Source organism: Gavia stellata, chromosome 4 (genome assembly GCF_030936135.1).
Source record: "Gavia stellata isolate bGavSte3 chromosome 4, bGavSte3.hap2, whole genome shotgun sequence".
Lineage (NCBI taxonomy): Eukaryota > Metazoa > Chordata > Aves > Gaviiformes > Gaviidae > Gavia > Gavia stellata.
In genome coordinates, this window is record NC_082597.1 from 34,449,643 (window position 1) to 34,464,909 (window position 15,267).

The 15,267-nt window shown below is 41.4% G+C and overlaps 1 protein-coding gene across 1 annotated transcript in view; it reads right to left on the minus strand.

The window, feature by feature from the left end:
* NELL2 (neural EGFL like 2) overlaps window positions 1-15,267 on the minus strand; it is a 155,483-nt gene that overhangs the window by 117,438 nt on the left and 22,778 nt on the right. The gene's annotated exons all lie outside the window — the stretch shown is intronic.

The window sequence follows — 15,267 nt, forward strand, 5'->3', positions numbered from 1 at the left end:
AATGAAATTTCTCCAATGAAATACAATATCAAGAAGTGCTAACTCTTCAGAACAATTTATATACACGTACATATTTGCTTTGTTAAATAAGTATGTGAATTTGTGTGTATATGTATACACGCATGTATATGTATGCACATGTATGTATACACATGGTAAAAAATCCAGCATTGCAGCTGTACTGAGATAAGTGCACCATACACCAGATTTGCAAATTGCAAACACAAGCTTTGCTGGTGAAAAAATTTTAAAAGTACCCCATAAACTTGGTACTTAGTCAGACAGGCCTATTTCTTGTGTATCGGACCTCTTCTGGGAACTAGCTTGACAAACCATTTTGTCTTCTATGTACTAAGTTTCTCACTTTAAAGTCCCTCCCTAGAATGCTTTTAGAACAGGAAAGAAAAACAGAAATGGAGATTCTCTAACAATCATATGCAACCTACAGCTAAAGAGCAAGGAAAATAACATAGTATGTGGTGAGATGCACAATTGGGAGATGGACAATTCATTTTTGTCTATTTTTGCTGCTACATCTGCAATCAGGCATGACAGCGGTTTGTAATCTGAGTGCACACACGTTTTAAGGTGATGTCATTTATTTTAAGAGGCTATCTGTGTTAAAGAACAGACAAGACAATGATTGCAGTTTTCAAGAGTGAAGATGAAACCAAATCAAAACCATCTTGTACAATCATTATCCCTAGGAGGGTGTTGGGCTCACTGCTTATCTCTCCTTCCTTCGGGGTGTTTCACAGTGGAACGTGCGTAGCAACACCACAAAAACAATTATCCTTTTGCAAAACTGGCAAAGGGCAATTTCTTTCTCCTCCCCAGTATTAGCAAAGCAGTTAACTAGAGTCAGCAATAAATTTTATAATCTGAGATAATTTACCTCCTCATGGCCCAAAAATAATTTTTGCATTGGCAAGAAGTGTAAACTAATTGAAGGCCTGGCTGGAAAATAATTGGGCAATAGTGGCAGGACATCAGTCAACTTAATAACCTCCTTCATAACTCAAGCTTCAAGGATAAAAATAAGGTCACTCTCAACCTAACAGAGAAGGGGAACCTTGCAGAACTAGACTCCTCCAGCAACTTTCAAGTGTCTCCACCCAGTTGCAGATACAATCTGGAAAAAGAAAGGGTTGGATATGTTGAAACATTATGTCCTGGTAGAACCAACAGCTAGCTCCTACTCTCTTCAAAGTCAACGGCAGAACTGATGCCAGCACACAGAGATGCAGGCAGGCAGGGAACAAAAACTGTGTAGATGCAGCACTGCGGGACATGGTTTAGTGGGCATGGTGGTGTTGGGTTGATGGTTGGACTTGATGATCTTACAGGTCTTTTCCAACCTTAATGATTCCGTGATTCTGTGAACTACAACAGCAGACATACAGTCAGTACAGAAGGTATAAAATGAACACTTAAGTTGCCCCTTATGCAGGTGAGATATTGAAAACTCTGAGAATGGAACATGGATTTCCCAATAAAAAGAAGACATCGCTGTAAAAACTTCAGGAACTAAGAACTGCTGAGAGAGGATGCTGACATTTGATGACACTGCAATAGCAAGGAAATCTTCCTACACAAAGCTGTGCAAAAATTGTGGACACTTGGGGTTTTGTTTTAACTGTGATTAACACACTGTTTTGAGATCCACAGGCAATCTCTTTTGTTCTTCCATTTGGTAAACTAACAAATACATCTACCTTCAAAAGGCTTCACGATTGTTACAGAAAACGGCCATCAAAATGAAAAAGAAAATAAAAGCCATTAGGAGAATAATTTATGGTTTACTAATAATCTGTAGATGCAGCAGGAAAACACAATTAGAAAAACAAGTGGAATGACAGCCAGAACAGTATTCCGTTCAGCTTGAACTAATGCCATGACACTGAAACACAGGGAAGTGAAAGTTAATAATTTTCACTTCATTTTTTACAAAATATTATGCTTGATATTGCACTTTTCTGGATTTCTTTAACTGCCTGGACTTAAACAGCTCTGGCTCAGTCTTGTGAGCTTCAGAACAAGCCTCAGCACTGACAAACAGACGGGGTGGAAATGCAAAGTCTGCCCACACTGGGGCTTCTCACGTCTTCTGTGAGGCTGTAAGAAAGCACACACTTGGGTACACAATTTCCAAAGGTTTGGAAGAGTCTTTGAGAAAGTAAGCTAAGCAATAACAAATATACTTGGATTTTAAAAAATCATTTATAGTGACAAAAGTACTCTACACTTCTCTGTACGCTCAGGATTACTAATCTCTTGAGAGAGAAAAGAGGGTGATCTCGTTTCTTAAGGGACTTACTCCCAAAGGAAACAATAACTGCACCATACTGCAGCCTTCTCCTAACCAAGAATCTCATTATTGAAAAGTTTCAGGGGAACCTCATCAGCTGAATCGCTGGTTTCTTGTCCACACCAGACCACTCATCGCAGGGAGAGCGTCAGCTCAAGAACTCCCATTACTAATGTCACTACTGCTTCGCCCACCAGCTCCAAGGTGCTCATCTATGCTGTGAAAGGCAAACAGCTCTTGGAGTGAAAAATAAACCACAATGAGAAACACAGTACAACAGGAGAACCTGCTTCCCCCTTTACTAACATCCATGATCTCTGTGGTTGTTTAATCAATACCAGCCCACTTGATTTTAACCCCAAAAAAACCACACACGCTTTGGGTCAAATGGATTTAACCTAGCACGGAGATGATACGTGTGCTTAGGTTTACTAGGTTTGACATACAGAGAAGAAAATGCCAACGTGAAAAAAGGTTGTTACATCTCTGCAGATCACTCTGTGCATGCACAATCATTACAAAGACAACAGCCAAGGCCACGGGAAGATCAGCTGCTCTGCTTGGAAACCAGCCAGACAGCAATCCTTTATGTACTGACTAAGGCTGAGCCTATCTTCATAAAAGGAAGAAATTTGTCTCAAATGCCCCAAAGGAATTTGAGACAGAAAACAGCAATGTTTTCTCTGCTGCCCAGCACTGACCCATTGTAACTGCTGGATAAAAGCTGACAGTCAGCAGATCTGCTCAGCTGCGGAGCTGCTACCGCCCATCCCGGCAAAGGGCACGTGGTCTGCACAAGCCTGAACAGGACCTGCTCTCCAGGCTGAGACAGACCAGCACAGGGGAGACTGTGGAAACTGTGGAAGTCAGGATGTACAGGAAAAAGCTGGAGATTTAGGAGGTGAAACATGAGGTGGTCCTGGTGTACGCAGTAGCAGTCTTTGAGAAGAGGGAGGTATGGCCCTTCCAGCTAACGGCCAGTGGTGGTAATGCCAAGTCTTTGATGGCTCACTCACTCATTTGGCATCCCTGCTCACACAGCAAACACATGCTGTAGCTGCCCACTCTTACTCCAGGCAACTAATAAAAATTGACTTCAATTTACAGCATGTAGACAAATATTTTAGAAGCTAAAGGCAAGATATCGTGTCTGCTGCTTATGAATTTATTACGGGCTGGGCGTTTTTTTAAACTTTTACTATTCACATTTATATGTATAGTGTTAAAAGAGTTCTTCATGGCTCTTTGATCTACACTAAGAAGAAAAGGAAAACCAATAAAATTAAAGAAGAGTATGTACTTTAGAAAAAAATTTAAATCCTTATCTCCATTACTTTTAAAAATGTTTATCTGAATATTTTTGATAAAAAAGTTCTGGCTTTTTTGTTAGGTATAACCACATAAAACATAAAAAAAGAGATCCTACTCAGTAGACCCTATTCATTGCAAACTATGGCTACAATAGCAGCAAGCAATTCTGCTGGGTGTAGATTATAAAGATGTAAAAGCAATTCACGCCACACAGCCACCACATTCAGCAATGCGTTATTTGCTATTTTCCATGGTATGATGACTGGGCAGTCAGGAGCGTGAGCCTTATTTTTCTATTTAGAAGTAACACTTAAAGTGTTCTGAAACATTAACTAGGAGTTTTTACCGCTTGGTGCATCCCCTAGAACAATATGGCATCAAAATATCCCCAGATGGATTCTAAATGCCAAGTGCCAACTGCACTATACCTGTAAAACCTAGTCCCCATCTCTCACTTACACTACTGCTTGGACTTACTGGCTTTGCCCTTTTCCCTGACTGTCTAGAGCTCTACCCAGGCAAGAGATGACTGGCAGTTCTGCCAGGGAGTGATAAATAAAAAAATGGTCTTTACGTTTCTGGATAAGTTGGTAGCACTTAGTGCAAGTGCACAGTGGGCAGGAAAGCCACCAATTCAGTTTCTGTCCCTTTTTTTTTGCTGAATAGAGTTTTAGAACCAGACAAGAATTTTCTGACATAGGATATTCTTGTTCAAAAATGCTGATCCATTCATTAAAACCAAATCTTTTGAGAGAAACAAACACTCTCACAGCAAGGCTTGTGGGGACCAGGATGAAATGCTTGTTAAAATGAAAGAGAGAGAGAGCAAATCTAAGACTCTCTGAAAAACTTTCTGAATTACTCTTTAATGCCACAGTTATTACCTATTTGAAAGCAGAGATCCCAAGTGAAGAGAGGTTGAAATAAGAAGAGGGTATTTCCCATATTGAAACAGTGCAAAAACAACGGGACAATAAAACCAGTTTCTCAAGTCGACCTGATGAGGCTCTTCCATTACACAGAATTCATCAATCAAAAAGAGTAAGTCAAGTACAAGAGCAACCTAAATTCAGTAAGTTGATCTCAAGTCCTATGCCCATACTAATAAATAAAGCCAGCAAAGCCCATTCCCTGGCCCTTAAGACAAATATTAACAGTGGTGCTCCACTACAACTTGCACCCATATGGGTGCTCTCTCCCACTTTTTCCCTGAAATAGGTGGTTTTTTCCACACTGCCTGTTGGGAATAGTCCCTGGGCCAATGTTACTCCACAAACCATGCCCTGACATCATCTGCAACGGTGCTAATTGCAGAGACAAAAGCATGCCAAGGAAAATGCTAACAATTATGCAGAACGGACAACAGCAGGCCAGTGCTCCAGCCTGGACCTGGGCACTGTTTGGTTTACTAGCATAGCACTGGCCAGGCACTGCCAACAAAGCTTTTTACTGCATCGAGTGGGGAAAAAAAAGAGAACGACACTCCTCAGGACACTTGTCTCAGACAGAAAAGAACCAAGTTCAAGTCCCTGCTCCAAATCAGGCAAAGCAGAGATTAATGGTGTGAGGAAAATGCCTCCGAAGTACCCCAGCCAGTAAGCTACTGATCATGCTGGCATTTACATCTCTTCTGCTGTTTATTTTCTTCTACCACAAAAAAGGTCAACCATTTCAGCTTTGTTCCAGCATGACAACTGCTCATCTCACTGGATAGCTATGGAGGACAGCTGGAGAGGAGGAAGGTGCTCTCCTGATGTGCACAGGAGACGGAGCCCCATCCTGGGACGTGCAGCGAGGAACACCCTCCACATTGGGATGTTCATGGGAGAGAACAGCCAGGCGACAGATGACTGGAAGGGCAGAGAGACACCATGTCTGTACCTGACTCAAACTAATAAAGCATGTGAGAGAAAAATATATGTCAATAAGATCTTGTTTCTATCAACATCTTGCAGCGCCCCATCTGACTTCAGTGGGGCTGCTGCTGTGATCCGGAAGACTTTGCTAGCTTTGAAGGCAAGAACTTACCTCTCACCTGAGAGATCTCTCTGCTCACCACCCGGACTTTGAGTTCAGCTATGCCCCTAAATCAGGGTAGCAAAATGTTGCCTTCCCCACCTGCAGAGTCTGCACAGCTTCTGCTGAGCTTACTGCTATGATGCAAGAGCCCCTGGTCATCACAGGAGAAAGATATACCAGCCCCTCTAATATTACTGCTGATGACAAGGCGAGGCTCCCAGTCAGCCTTCCCGCAACGCTTGCGGGAGCTCAGCACGAGCCAGAAGCAAGAGCTGAGGTCCCATCAAGCTCCCCAAAACACTCCGAGAAGAGTTATTCTCCCAAAAGTTGCTGGCTTGGCCTTGCAAAAATTCAAACCTGGTGTTATGGCACATTGTCCATGCCGACCCTGTTCGAGCTGTGAACATGAAATCAAATTCCCAAACTAGGAAATACTTTTTTAAAACACAATTCTTGCCTTTGAGCAATTGCTCTCATGCCTCCCATCCTTCTCACTAACCCCATTTATCAATATATTTATTCCCATTCTGTTCTATCACACAGCCCTTCTAATATCAATCTTGCCTATCTGAAGCTTCCTTTTCTGCTAAAAATCAAGGAGGGAAGAAACTTTTCCAGATCAAACACTGTAAAAACAAATGGCATAAACCATCCCTCTCACTCCCTTTCTTGACAAAGTTTCTACATGGAGAGCAAAAGGACTGCAAATACAGTAAATAACTTTCTGATATATATATATATTAGTAAAAGCAAAAGCCAGTTTCAACCTAACTCTTCCCATTTCCTACCCTGACAGAATACAGATTTCTTTTTTATTTATATGTTAATAGAAACCCTTTCATGCAACAATAGAATAATAACGGTATCTGTCAAAACTCACATTTCAACTATTTCAGTGGCGGTTTTCAGTGTCATAGGCAGGGACAAATCCTTTGGCTCTTATTCAAGTAGGTCTGTCACTAGTCTCAACTTAAACTCCGGGCTCATATGAACCTTTTGTAACAAGTTCTCAACCAAATCACCCTGGATTAGTTGGCACTGTGATGCTTTATATCAGCAGACAGACTAACCTGACTTGATTTAACAGAAGTTACAGGAAGGTGGTTTTAAGGCGGGTGCATTACAAGAATTTACATCGCATTGGCAATTTTTTTTTCTTTTTTTTCTCTGTTTTTGGTCATGAAGTGTAAACTAAACTGAAGCAAAAATTCCAGGCAATAGTGACAAGGCATCAATCAATTTAATAACATCCCTTATAACCAACACTTAAAGAAACAGGTCATTCCCAGTGTTATGAAGACATTAAACTGACTATAACACAAAATGGCAGCTTTACAAATATCTCCCTCCAACCACACACTCGGGGATAGAAGTTAATCTCCCAAACCAACAGAAACAAGGAACTTGTCACTTTTTGGGTAGAGGCAAGAGCCCAGCCAAATGGCCAGTGGCTACATAGAGAACCCTTTGTCCCACAGAATCTTCTCATGCACTAGCAAAGCAGTGAATGAATGTAAGAAAATACCTTTTTTTTTGACACCTTTGATGAAACACGCAAATGGCATCAAAAGAAAAGGCAGCTGACGCCAGAGGAGATTTAAATTGCTAGAGGAAGTCAATTCAAAAGTAATTGATTTTTATGAACAGATTTAAGAGGGTTCATAATTACTGTCAGAACAGTAAGAAACAGCAACTAAGATTTACTACCAAAAAAAATAAAATACAGAACATTACAACCCTCCACTCTTCCAGCAAAGAATAGCACAAAGTGGTTTAAAAAGCAGAAATAAGGTACTACGCCTTTTGGCACAGGGAACAGCTACATACAGCTTGCTTTAATGCTTGAAAATTAATCCCATGTTACTCTTACTTAATGTCTACTCTGCAAGTTATTGATGGGGAGGAGGAGAGCACTCCTCAAACAAAACCAACATAACTCTACAGTATTGGCTTAAGTGGTAAATATTGAAAGTTTTTCCCAATGTAATGTGTTTGCAACAGATTTTTTGGTGTTGGAGGGAAGAGGAGACTTCACACTGCAGTCCAGAAATATAGATACTCATACATCAAAAGCAGGGAACGTACAGTTCCACCTCTGTTTTAATACAATGGTCAAATGATAGAACACAATTCACACATCAGTTGTTCACCTCTGGCAACTTATCTCCTTGTACAGCTAGATCTGTAAAAGACAGAAGTTGTCACAGATAATTTCCTCCTAGACACTGAAAGAGGTCTGAAACTGCTGTACAGTACAGCCCATTTGACAGCAGATAATCACAAGACACCAACAGCTGTGAAAACAAACGCTAAATAAGGCAGAAATTGAATACATTAGTAGAGATGCACAATTAAGTGTAGGGAATGCCTGTCCATAATATTCTATTGATTTCAGTGCTACATTTCAGAATATAAAAACTGAAGGAAAGAGTGGTTAAACTACAATCCAGTGATTTCATCCATTAAGGGCCCTAATATACAGTATCTCAAGAGATACGAATATAACGTTAATTGCATAAAGGCATCTAACTGTGAAGGGAGGAAAAAGCTTTATTACATCCCTCCACTGTTGTGAATTAAATGAAAATATATGATGGAATAGTGAGACCTAACATATATTACAACAACGTTGGAGACTAAAATCATCTCTCTGCTGATGCTTCCATCAAGAAGAAGCAGAGACAAATTCAGAATTGAAATGAGGAGGGTAATACAGCTTAAATGGAAGACTGAGAGCAAGCACACAGCAATCGATGTTTAACAGTGCTTCCACTTGGACTTAAGGCGTCACTTCATTAACATTCAAAATATTTACCTTGTTATTGTAAAGTACAACGCATTTCAGACAGGGCATTCTAGGTGGTGAAGGTGATGCTCTCAAGTTAAGAAAACATTTGTAAATTTATCTTTCAGATATATGCTATACATAAGTCTGCCCAGAAATATGCATTCAGCTGCCTGAAACTCATCTGAATGATTACTGATGTGCAATTTGGATGCCTTGACACCACAAGAGTTTTCTCAAGAGTATCACCTCCAAGCTGTACACAAAACCACCACCGCCTGAACTCCTTGGCTGCTCTAGTCAGTGGGGAAAAAAGCAATCTCTGTGTAAGAATATGAGCAAATTAGAATAGCTACAAGTATCATTTCAGAGTCTTTCACTTTAAGATCAGTTTTAGAAGATTTGAATATATTAAATACTAGAGAAAAGCATAATTATTATAAAAGGGGAAAGAAGACAGCTTTGATACTCAACTAGGAAAAGAAAAATAAAAGCCTTTAATAAGTAGAGTAAGATGACTATATCTGCAGAAAATCCTTTTGAGACCTACTTTGTGTGGTGACAGCAACAGCCCAGCCTCAGCAAATGCCCAAGCCTGAGATTTACACGGACAACTTCTGCTATCTGATAGCCCAGGGGTAGCATTCACCACATGACGGTTAGAGGGGAAACTTTGGGAGAGCGGTCCTGTCAACTTCTTAAGACTCAAAGCCTTAAGTACTTGCATGACCACATCTCAGTGGAAGTATTCATTCTTGATGTTCCTCCAAAGGGAACCAGCAAAAAAGAAAAAAAAGCCCTCATAAAACTAGACAACACAGACTGAATCTGTAAACTCTGAATGATGTAAACTATTTTAAGTATATAGTTTTAAAGAAAATAATAAAAATAAAAAAATAACTGCAATTTAGATGTCCTTAACTGTTGTAAATGAGTATATTTGCACCGAAGTCCCTAGACCCATGCAAAGACGGGATGAGTTTTTACTCTGATTTATTAAGCCACTGAATAAATGAACATAACTTTTTCCACTTTTTAAACAAACATTTTTATTTTCTTGTACCCTAAAAATTCTTTTAACCTAGAACCATCAGGTGTTATGAAACCTCTGTAAAATAAAACATGTGAAAATTACTTGTGTAATGACTGACTGTATCCTTTAGTTACTGCCACCTCCAGCCTTCCTCGCCACCATCCCAAGCCCTCACTGCAGAAAAGCAAGAGCTAGTACTCACTTCTGTAAATTAAGAATATAGCCAGGTGTGATTCTATCCCACAAGGCAGCAGCTCAATACTAGCACAACGTTTTTGACATCAGACTATACAAGGCTAAAGCTGGTGCAAAGGAGTGGAGTCAGGTCTGGTGTTGCGACTTCTCCGTCCAACTGTGACAACTGCTGTGACAAAGAGTTACGAGAAGTTGCTTAAGAACTAAAGGACTATTACAGGCAAGTCCCTGGACAGAAGGGGACGAGGTCAGAGAGATGGAAATCTGTCACTGAGGAAGCAGTTATTGAATGTAACCCTTCCAAATGCTTCCTTTTAACTCCTACATTCTCTTGTCTTTACTGTCATTCATCATAAAAGAAAATGAAACCCAGAGATACTAAAGGAGACTTAGAGATGCTAGCCTAATTCCAGTATTATCAACACCCAAGTCAGCCCTTAAATTAAGCAAACACTACTATGGCACACAGACAATATTCTGTACATCCTAGCACAGAACAGACTAGAATGCGTTTATTAAAAGCTTAAGGGCACATCTAATTTAATAGCCACAAGTTCTTTCTGGCCACACTCTTGTTGAGACTGATTTTACACCTGCTGAAGATAACAAAGTTTTTCCCTGACTGTAAGGGGATCAGCTTAGGCCTAACGTTTTTAAAACAAATTCTTCAAGTTTCTTTTTCATTACATTACCTAATATTCTCCCAAAGAAAGTGATGAAATATTCACAAGTAGATTGTTCTTCAGCTGCTTCATCCAAAGCTGACCTGATGAGTGACTCTATTGGCCTAAATAATCCAGAAGGCTTCTTTTCTTCCTCCTTGATTATCCAAAGGTTCACAAGAAGACCCCCAAAAAAACTATAAATCATACATCCCTATAGAAAATTTGTAAACAAACACTGGGCATCACTTAAGTACTAAAAGTTTCCATAGGTAAGAGCAAAATGGCCTCAAAAATGCTCAGCAATGCCACTAAGTTACACATCCACAGTTAAAATACCTATACACATAATGCAGACCATCTCATTTCAGCTAGAAGCCTTGAAATACACTTTCTGGCTGAGATGGAGTTAATGCTCCCCATAGCAGCCCTCATAGTGCTGTGCTTTGTATCGGTAGCTAGAAAGGTGTTGATAACACACCAATGTTTTGGCTACTGCTGAGCAGTGCTCGCACAGCATCAAGGCTGTCTCTCCAACATTCCCCCACCTCACCCCCAAAGGCCAATAGGGGTGGGCAAGATCTTGGGAGGGGACATAGCCAGGACAGCTGACCCAAACTGACCAAAAGGATATTCCATACCATATGACGTCTGCTCAGTCATAAAAGCTAAGAGAAGCGGGGCGGGGGGAGAGGAGTGGGGAGGAACGACACATTCGTTATTACGATGTTTGACATTTGTCTTCCAGAGCAACCACTACGCATACCCGAAGCCCTACTTCCCAGGAAGTGGCTGGACATTTAACATCGCCTGCTGATGGGAAGTAGAGAATAAATCTTTTATTTTCCTTTGCTTCCATGTGCAGCCTTTCCTTTTGCTTTATTAAACCGCCTTTATCTTGACCCATGAGTTCTTTTCCATCTTATTTTCTTCCCCGCCGTACTGCTGAGGAGGGGGAGTGATTGAGCACCTTGGTGGGCACCTGGCATCCAGCCAGGGTCAACCCACCACACCATTGCAGTTGGACACTTCAGATTCAGTTATGCAGATAAACGGAAGGAGAAGATGGAAATGTATCAACAAAAACTGCTAATATTTAAGGTATGAGAGAAATTTCTTGAAAAACTATAAATGTTATCAATACATTGTTAAAAATCTAATCACTCATCCCTAAAAATATACCAATATAAAATAATAGGATTTTCAGAGTCCTGTTTGCCACACTTCTACGACAATATTTTATATGGGCATAGGCAGATGACATGGATGAAACAGATTCAAATCTGATAAACAGCATTATGTTTGTATGGCCACGTGACCTGGTCACCAGCACTGCTCTAACCTTCCCTTTTCTTTGCTATAGCTGGATAGAATCAATTTAATGTATTCTTGTTCCCGTAAGACCAACAGTGGGTCTATTTGCCCAGCCTTACTCACTTCAAGAATTAATTATTTTCCCATACAGTATGTCAAATTCTTCTGCAACTCCTCAATGAAAGTTCATTACACATTATATTTTTTACTTTTATTACTCTTTATGTTCACTAAGCAGCAGTGTTTTCTGCCAGATGGCAACTCTCCAAGTTAATGTTTGTCTAGTTTTGCTCAGTTATACACTACACATTTTTTTGATCTTCCATGGCATGTCTTTCTTATCATAGAATCATTGAATCGGTTAGGTTGGAAAAGACCTTTAAGATCATCAAGTCCGACCATTAACCTAACCCTGCTAAGTCCACCACTAAACCATGTCCCTAAGCGCCTCAGACACACGTCTTTTAAATACCTCCAGGGACACCTTTAAAAACCTCCCTGGGCAGCCCGTTCCAGTCTCTGACAACCCCTTTCAGTGAAGAAATTCTTCCTCATATCCAATCTAACCTCTCCTGGAGCAACTTGAGGCCATTTCCTCTTGTCCTATCACTTGTCACTTGGGAGAAGAGACCAACACCCACCTCTCTACAACCCTCCTGTCAGGTAGTTGTAGAGAGCGATAAGGTCTCCCCTCAGCCTCCTCTTCTCCAGACTGAACAACCCCAGCTCCCTCAGCTGCTCCTCATCAGACTTGTGCTCCAGACCCTTCACCAGCTTCATTGCCCTTCTCTGGACACGCTCCAGCACCTCAATGTCTTCCTTTAGGTGAGGGGCCCAAAACTGAACACAGGATTCGAGGTGCGGCCTCACCAGTGCCAAGTACAGGGGCACGATCACTTCCCCAGTCCTGCTGGCCACACTGTTTCTGATACAGGCCAGGATGCCGTTGGCCTTCTTGGCCACCTGGGCACACTGCTGGCTCATATTCAGCCGGCTGTCAATCAACCCCCCCAGGTCCTTTTCTGCGGGGCAGCTTTCCAGTCACTCGTCCCCAAGCCTGTAGTGTTGCATGGGGTTGTTGTGACCCATGTGTAGGACCCGGCACTTGGCCTTGTTGAACCTCACACAATTGGCCTGGGCCCATCGATCCAGCCTGTCCAGATCCCTCTGCAGAGCCTCCCTACCCTCCAGCAGATCAACACTCCCACCCAACTTGGTGTCCTATGCAAACGTACTGAGTGTGCACTCGATCCCATCGTCCAGATCTTTGATAAAGATACTAAACAAGACCGGCTGCAGTACCAAGCCCTAAGGAACACCACTTGTGACCAGCTGCCAACTGGATTTAACTCCGTTCACCACAACCCTCTGGACCTGGCCATCCAGCCAGTTTTTTACCCAGCGAAGAGTGTACCCATCCAAGCCATGAGCAGCCAGTTTCTCCAGGGGAATGCTGTGGGAAACGGTGTCAAAGGCTTTACTAAAGTCTAGGTAGACTATATCCACAGCCTTTCCCTCATCCACTAAGTGGGTCACCTTGTCATAGAAGAAGATCAGGCTGGTCAATCAGGACCTGCCTTTCATAAACCCATGCTGACTGGGCCTGACTGCCTGGTTGTCCCGTATGTGCCACGTGATGGCACTCAAGATGATCTGCTCCATCATCTTCCCTGGCACCCAGGTCAGGCTGACAGGCCTGTAGTTCCCCGGATCCTCCTTCCGGCCCTTCTTGAAGATGGGTATCATATTGGTTAATCTCCAGTCCACTGGGACCTCCCTGGTTAGCCAGGACTGCTGGTAGATGATTCAAAGTGGCTTGGTGAGCACTTCCACCAGCTCCCTCAGTACCCTTGGGTGGATCCCAACCGGTCCCATAGGCTTGTGGGTGTCTAAGTGGTGTAGCAGGTCGCTAACCATTTCCTCTTGGATTGTGGGGGCTTCATTCTGCTCCCCGTCCCTATCTTCCAGCTCAGGGGGCTGGGTACCTGGAGCACAACTGGTCTTACTATTAAAGACTGAGGCAAAGAAGCCATTAAGTACCTCAGCCTTTTCTTCATCCTTTGTCACTATGTTTCCACCCCACGTCCTTCACACCATTTCTGAGGCCAGGAAAGATTTTCTAGCAAAAACTGCCTCCTTACAGAAAAGCTATGGTTATTGTCTTTTCCAGAGTCTGAGTTTCACATTGGTGATCTCTTTGCCCAGCTCTGCAGCTATTTTGGCACATGAAGGTTTCATCTCTCATTAGCAGTGTTAGTTTTATGGTTGGACTTGATGATTTTAAAGGTCTTTTCCAACCTAAACGATTCTATGATTCTATGATTTTGAAATTTCAGATTCAGTTGTGTTAGTCCTATCAGTAGCCCAACCAATCCATGTTCTTCCTAGAAACATAGAAACAAGCTTTGTCAGGGCACAGCTGGCCCTGCAGACCTACTCTCTCATTCGAGACAGAATAAACTTTTCCATCTGGGATGATTTGCACATATGGTTGTACAGTCTGAATTGGAAACTCAATAATCACAGCTGCCCAGTCCTGTCCCTTGCACACTGCTAACTCTTGCAGATGAGAAGTAGGTACCAGTTAACAGAGAAGCCCCTTGCCTCTTCTATGATATAACATCAGTAAACATCATCCAGAAGGCATTCAAACATCTCCTTCCAATGTTTAAAGATGCTTTTACAGACTTGGCATAATGATCCTTGGGAATGTTCTTCCTTTTTTTTCTTCTTCTTGTTTGTTTTGGTTTTCTGTTTGCTTTTTTTTTTTTTAAATAGGTGAATTGCAGAAGATGGGGCCTCTGGGAAATAGAATAAAAGTAAAATTGGAGCATCTTCCCGCACAAAATAATTGACACCATGCCTGCTAATGAAAACTTGCACGCTTGTGAAAAAGGAACAGATATTTCGCTTTGCCTGAACATCTCTCTCTACCTTTTCTTGTTCTATTTTGTAGTAAGACTATCAACAAAGAATTATGGGATTGTATAGAGGAAAATAAAAGGACTATGAACCTAAAGTAGCAATCATCTGTTGCTTGTGTTAATGACTGCTTAGAAAGTGCACATTTTAAAACTCCTTTTGATTCTGTCACAGAATCATAGGGCGGTTATCTTTAATAGCCATTACTCAGACAGATATATAAAGAATATCTTATTTCTCTAGCAGTTGTTATCCTACCAAAGGAATGATCCTTAAATGCTCCATGTCATTCACTTTAGTTTTTTAAGGCTGACAACATTTTGAGTAAAGTGCTCTGCCATTCATGGGAGGTATAGGTCCAAAACTGGAGGATCTTTTTGCTTTTTTTTTTTAACTGCTTGCAGTGTTAAAAACCAAATGGTGAAGAGGTGGATGTACAGGGCCAGGCTTTGTGACTCAGTATAGCTATATTAAAGTGACGGTTTTACACCAGCTGAGCATCTGGTCCTTATGGTTATGAACAACAAGACAGAACTGGCTTTTCATGCCCTTGGTGGCAAGAGACATTTAAAGAGTAACAGCTGTTCCACTTTCCCTTGGCTGATTTGGACTTGTGATTTTTTATGAATCTGCACAATATGCGTACCCAAACACTACAAATATTTGCAAATTACCTGCTACACAACAATTTTGCCTTAATTTATGTTCAATTTTTAAC